The sequence below is a fragment of the Arachis stenosperma genome, chromosome 1 (assembly GCF_014773155.1).
Source record: "Arachis stenosperma cultivar V10309 chromosome 1, arast.V10309.gnm1.PFL2, whole genome shotgun sequence".
NCBI lineage: Eukaryota > Viridiplantae > Streptophyta > Magnoliopsida > Fabales > Fabaceae > Arachis > Arachis stenosperma.
The window spans coordinates 32117787-32124783 of NC_080377.1; the positions used below are offsets into that span (position 1 = coordinate 32117787).

A 6997-nucleotide genomic window follows, 5' to 3' on the forward strand; every position below is an offset into this window, starting at 1 on the left:
GATGCTTAGTGACTTTGATAAGAACTGTGACATGGATTTTGTGCTTGTTGGATAAGAGTAAAGTGATATATTGTGAGTTTAATGCTAGTTGGATAAGAAATTAAGTGATGAGTTAATGATGATATATGTTTGTATGTATATACAATGAATAAGAATATGTGTATCTTGTTGGTTATTTGAGAGGTTAATACATGATATTGTTGAATTGAGGAATGGTAGGATGTGAAAATGTGTTGTGCTGATGGTTATAGGTTCCGTAAGTTTGAACTGGAGTTGAGTTTTAAAGAAAAGGGAGGTTTTGAGGTTTTGTGAAAAATTAATTTTTGGCCAAACTTTGGCAAAGCATAAATTGGCTTCTAGACCCCCAATTGATTTCAAACTTGTTTTGTATGAAAATTGGGTCCGTGAAGTTTATGCTGTTCGAAGAACGGATGAAAAATATTTTAAAACGAAAAAGTTATGTGTGTCGGAAGTTTGAGGTTTTAAATTGAAACTCTGCAGATTTTAGACTTAGCCAAATTTTTTGCCAAATGTCGTTGCATGCGTACACATACAGGGGGCATACGCATGCGTTCTATTCTGTCCAGTGCGTATTGATGAGCGGAAAATTTGTATACTTTTTGGCATTGTTTTTAGTATGTTTTTGATATGATATAGTTAGTTTTTAGTATATTTTTATTAGTTTTTAATTAAAATTCACTTTTCTGGACTTTACTATGAGTTTGTGTGTTTTTCTGTGATTTCAGGTATTTTCTGGCTGAAATTGAGGGACCTGAGCAAAAATCTGATCCAGAGACTCAAAAGGACTGCAGATGCTGTTGGATTCTGACCTCCCTGCATTCGAAGCGGATTTTCTGGAGCTACAGAAGCCCAATTGGCGCGCTCTCAACGGCGTTGGAAAGTAGACATCCTGGGCTTTCCAGCAATATTTAATAGTCCATACTTTGTTCAAGATTTGATGGCCCAAACCGGCGTTCAAAGTCACCTCAAGAAATCCCAGCGTTAAACGCTGGAACTGGCACCCAAATGGGAGTTAAACGCCCAAACTGGCACCAAAGCTGGCGTTTAACTCCAAGAAGAGTCTCTACACGAAATTGCTTCATTGCTCAGCCCAAGCACACACCAAGTGGGCCCGGAAGAGGATTTTTATGTCATTTACTCATTTCTGTACACCCTAGGCTACTAGTTTCTTATAAGTAGGACCTTTTACTATTGTAGGAGAATCTTTTGATCATGTTTTTATGATTGAACCCACTTTGGGAGGCTGGCCATTCGGCCATGCCTAGACCTTGTTCTTATGTATTTTCAACGGTGGAGTTTCTACACACCATAGATTAAGGTGTGGAGCTCTGCTGTACCTCGAGTATTAATGCAATTACTATTGTTCTTCCATTCAAATTCCGCTTGTTCTTTATCCAAGATATCACTTGTTCTTCAACATGATGAAGGTGATGATTGACGCCCATCACCATTCTCACCCATGAACAAGGTGACTGACAACCATTCTTGTTCTACAAGCATCTGAGGCTTAGTGAATATCTCTTGGATTCCTGATTGCACGATGCATGGTTGATCGCCTGACAACCGAGTGCTCGCCTGACAAACGAACCAACCATTCCGTGAGATCAGAGTCTTCGTGGTATAGGCAAGAACTGATGGCAGCATTCAAGAGAATCCGGAAGGTCTAACCTTGTCTGTGGTATTCTGAGTAGGATTCAATGATTGAATGACTGTGACGTGCTTCAAACCTGTAACCTACTGGGCGTTAGTGACAGACGCAAAAGAGTTATTCTATTCCAGTAGGAGAGGGAACCAAACCGGTGATTGGCAGCACTGTGACAGAGTGTGTGCATTAGCTTTCACTGCGAGGATGGGAGGTAGCTGCTGACAACAGTGAGACCCTATACGAGCTTGCCATGGAAAGGAGTAAGAAGAGTTGGATGAAGACAGTAGGAAAGCAGAGAGACGGAAGGGAAGGCATCTTCATGCGCTTATCTGAAGTTCCTACCAATGAATTACATAAGTATCACTATCTTTATCTTTTATGTTATTTTCGTTCATCACCATATATATTTGAGTTTGCCTGACTAAGATTTACAAGATGACCATAGCTTGCTTCAATACTAACAATCTCCGTGGGATCGACCCTTACTCACGTAAGGTTTATTACTTGGACGACCCAGTGCACTTGCTGGTTAGTTGTGCGAAGTTGTGCAATGCCATGGTATTGAGCGCACCAAGTTTTTGGACCCATTACCAGGGATTATGAGAGTTGTGAAAAAGTATAGTTCACAATTTCGCGCACCAAGTTTTTGGCGCCGTTGCCGGGGATTGTTCATGTTTTGAGCAAGCTTTTGGTAACATCAGTGCCAAGATCCGGCAACAACATCAAATTTTTGGTGTTATTGCCCGGGATTGTTCAGGCTGGACAACTGACGGTTCATCTTGTTGCTTAGATTAGGTATTTTTTTCGAAATTCTTGAAGATGAATTCTAGAGTTTCATGATGATTTGTTGAAATCTGGCTGGCTGAGAAGCCATGTCTAATCTGATTGGACCGAGGTTTCAACTTATCACCACAAGAGCTTGTTGATTTCGTGTCAATCTTGCTTTTGGAGCAGTGATTTGCTAAGGCTTGGCTGACCTTTGGTCATGTCTAGTGTTTTGGACCGAAGCTTTCTTTGGAAGCTTGGCTGGCTGTGAAGCCATGTCTAATTCCTGGACCGGAGTCTTAGACTAGCATTGCACTGATTCCTGGAATTCTCATTAAGAATTTTGATACCTTTTCCCACTTAATTTTCGAAAAACACAAAAAAAAAAAATTTGCAAAATCATAAAAACCCAAAAATATTTGATGTTTCTTGCTTGAGTCTAGAGTCTCATCTTAAGTTTGGTGTCAAATGCATGTTTTTGTTATATTTTTCGAATTCATGCATATAGTTCTTTGTTTTGATCTTTGAATTCTTTTGGCTTGAGTGTTTCTGTGTCTCATATAGTGTCAGTAGTACACAAACTGCTAAGTTTGGTGTCTTGCATGCATTGTTATTTGATTCTTGTTGCATTTTAATTATTAAAAATCCAAAAATATTTTTAATTTGTGTCTTTTCAAGTCAATGATACAAGGGATTGAAGATTCAGAACACACTGCAGAGGAATTATACAGAAAAAGCTGAGCATTCAAAAATGCCCAGTGAAGAAGGCAGACTGGCGTTTAAACGCCAGCCAGGGTACCTGGTTGGGCGTTTAACGCCCAAAAAGGTAGCATTTTGGGCGTTAAACGCCAGAATGTATACCATTCTGGGCGTTTAACGCCAGGATGGTGCTAGGGGGAAGATTTTGTTTTCAAATCAATTTTTTTCAAGTTTTTCAAAATCAAATCTTTTTCAAATCATATCTTTTCAATCAAATGTTTTCAAAATCAATTTCTTTCCTTTTTCAAAGATACTTACTAACAATTAATGATTTGATTGAACATTTTTTTGCCTTTTCTGTTAATGAAGGTTTTATGTTTGAATCATATCTTTTCTTGTTAGGCAAGTCATTAATTTTTAAACTCATATCTTTTCAAATTGTTTTCAAATCATATCCTTTAAAATTGTTTTCAAATCATATCTTCTCAATCACATCTTTTCAAAACCATAACTTTTCAATTAAATCTTTTTAACCTCATCTTTTTCAAAATAGTTTTCAATCAAATCTTTTTAATTTCTAATTTCAAAATCTTTTTCAAAAATCACTTGATTTCTTTTTCACTTTTAATTTTCGAAAATTATCAATCAAATTTTCAAAATGTTTTCAAAATCTTTTAAATGAATTTTCGAAAATCCACTTCCCTCCTTCCCACATCCTTCTATTTATGGAGTACCACTCCTTCTAAATGCACAATTCGAACCTTATCTAAGTAAAGTTCGAATTCTTCTTCTCCTTCTTCTTTCTATTTCTCTTTTCCTCTGACACTTCAAGGAATCTCTATACTGTGACATAGAGGATTCCATATTGTCTTTTTTTTTCTCCTCTTTCATATGAGCAGGAGCAGAGACAAAGGCATTCTTGTTGAAGCTGATCCTGAACCTGAGAGGACCCTGAAGAGAAAGCTAAGAGAAGCCAAAGCACAACTCTCTTTAGAGGACCTAACCGAATTCTTCAAGGAAGAAGAACACATGGCAGCCGAAAACAACAACAATGCCAACAATGCAAGGAAGGTGCTGGGTGACTTCACTGCACCTACTCCTGATTTCTATGGGAGAAGCATCTCTATCCCTGCCATTGGAGCAAACAATTTTGAGCTTAAGCCTCAATTAGTTTCTCTAATGCAACAGAATTGCAAGTTCCATGGACTTCCAATGGAAGATCCTCATCAGTTTTTAGCTGAATTCTTGCAAATCTGTGACACAGTCAAGACTAATGGGGTTAACCCTGAGGTCTATAGACTGATGCTATTCCCTTTTGCTGTAAGAGACAGAGCTAGAATATGGTTGGATTCTCAACCTAAAGAAAGCCTGGACTCTTGGGAAAAGCTAGTCAATGCCTTCTTGGCAAAGTTCTTTCCACCACAAAGATGGAGTAAGCTTAGAGTGGAAGTCCAAACCTTCAGACAGAAGGATGGAGAATCCCTCTATGAAGCTTGGGAAAGATACAAACAATTAATCAGAAGATGTCCTTCAGACATGCTTTCTGAATGGAGCATCATAGGCATTTTCTATGATGGTCTCTCTGAACTATCCAAGATGTCCTTGGATAGCTCTGCTGGAGGATCTCTTCATCTGAAGAAGACGCCTGCAGAAGCTCAAGAATTGATTGAAATGGTTGCAAATAACCAATTCATGTACACTTCTGAAAGGAATCCTGTGAACAATGGGACTAGTCAGAAGAAAGGAGTTCTTGAGATTGACACTCTGAATGCCATATTGGCTCAGAACAAGATATTGACTCAACAAGTCAATTTGATTTCTCAAAGTCTGTCTGGAATGCAAAATGCACCAAACAGTACTAAGGATGCTTCATCTGAGGAAGAAGCTTATGATCTTGAGAACCCTTCCATGGAAGAGGTGAATTACCTAGGAGAACCCTATGGAAACACCTATAATTCCTCATGGAGAAATCACCCAAATCTCTCATGGAAGAATCAAGAGAGACCTCAACAAGGTTTCAATAACAATAATGGTGGAAGAAACAGGTTTAGCAATGGCAAGCCTTTTCCATCATCTTCTCAGCAACAGACAGAGAGTTCTAAGCAGAATACTTCTGACTTAGCAACAATGGTCTCTGATCTAATAAAGACCACTCAAAGTTTCATGAATGAAACAAGGTCCTCCATCAGAAATTTGGAAGGACAAGTGGGTCAGCTGAGCAAGAAAGTTACTGAACTCCCTCCTAGTACTCTCCCAAGTAATACAGAAGAAAATCCAAAAGGAGAGTGCAAGGCCATCAACATGGCCGAATATGGAGAGGAAAGAGAGGAAGAAGACGCCACTGAGAAAGACCTCAGTGGGCGTGCACCACTCTCCTCTGGGTTCCTCAATGAGGAACCTTGGGAATCTGAGGCTCAAAATGAGACCATAGAGATTCCATTGGACTTACTTCTGCCATTCATGAGCTCTGATGAGTATTCTTCCTCTGAAGAGGATGAGTATGTCACTGAGGAGCAAGTTGCTAAATACCTTGGAGCAATCATGAAACTAAATGACAAGTTATTTGGAAATGAGACTTGGGAGGATGAACCTCCCTTGCTCACCAAAGAACTGGATGACTTGTCTAGGCAGAAACTGCCTCAAAAGAGGCAGGATCCTGGGAAGTTTTCTATACCTTGTACCATAGGCACCATGACCTTCAAGAAGGCCTTGTGTGACTTAGGGTCAAGTGTGAACCTCATGCCCCTCTCTGTAATGGAGAAATTAGGGATCTTAGAGGTGCAAGCTGCAAGAATCTCATTAGAGATGGCAGACAACTCAAGAAAACAAGCCCATGGACTTGTAGAGGATGTTCTGGTTAAAGTTGAAGACCAGTACATTCCTACTGATTTCATAGTCCTAGAGACTGGGAAGTGCATGGATGAATCCATCATCCTTGGCAGACCCTTCCTAGCCACAGCAAAGGCTGTGATTGATGTTGACAGAGGAGAGTTAATCATTCAAGTGAATGAAAAATCCTTGGTATTTAAGGCCCAAGGATATCCCTCTGTCATCATGGAGAGGAAGCATGAAGAGCTTCTCTCAAAACAGAGCCAAGCAGAGCCCCCACAGTCAAACTCTAAGTTTGGTGTTGGGAGGCTACAACCAAACTCTAAGTTTGGTGTTGAAACCCCACATTCAAACTCTAAGTTTGGTGTTGGGAGGTTCCAACACGGTTCTGAGTATTTCTAAGGCTCCATGAGAGTCCTCTGTCAAGCTAATGACATTAAAGAAGCGCTTGTTGGGAGGCAACCCAATGTTTTATAATTAATTATTTTCTTTTGTTATTTTATCTTTTTTGTAGGTTGATGATCATAAGAAGTCACAAAAACAATGAAAAAAGCAAAAACAGAATGAAAAACAGGAAGAAAAACAGCACACCCTGGAGGAGAAGAAGCTGGCGTTCAAACGCCAGTAATGCTAGCTGTTGGGCGTTTAACGCCCAGTCTGGCACCATTCTGGGCGTTTAACGCCAGAAAGGGGCACCAGACTGGCGTTAAACGCCAGTAAAGGGCAAGAACCTGGCGTTAAACGCCAGGAATGGGCACCAGCCCGGCGTTTAACGCCAGAAATGGCTCAAAACGTGATTTTGAGCAACATTTGGTGCAGGGATGACTTTTCCTTGACACTACAGGATCTGTGGACCCCACAAGACCCTACCATCACTCTCTCTCTTCTTCCCCCATTCACCAATCACCTCAACACCTCTTCCCCAAAAAACCCTTCACCTATCAAATCCCATCTTTCTCTTCACCACTCACATCCATCCTTCATAAAACCCCACCAACCTCACCCTTCAAATTCAAACCACTTTCCCTCCCAAACCCA

At 40.1% G+C, this 6997-nt stretch overlaps 1 non-coding gene across 1 annotated transcript; it reads right to left on the reverse strand.

Moving 5' to 3' along the window:
- Nucleotides 1-4564: 4564 nt before the first annotated feature.
- Nucleotides 4565-4672, reverse strand: LOC130951184 (small nucleolar RNA R71). The gene has a single exon (XR_009073863.1). It is a non-coding gene; the product is annotated as a small nucleolar RNA R71 (small nucleolar RNA).
- Nucleotides 4673-6997: the final 2325 nt, after the last annotated feature.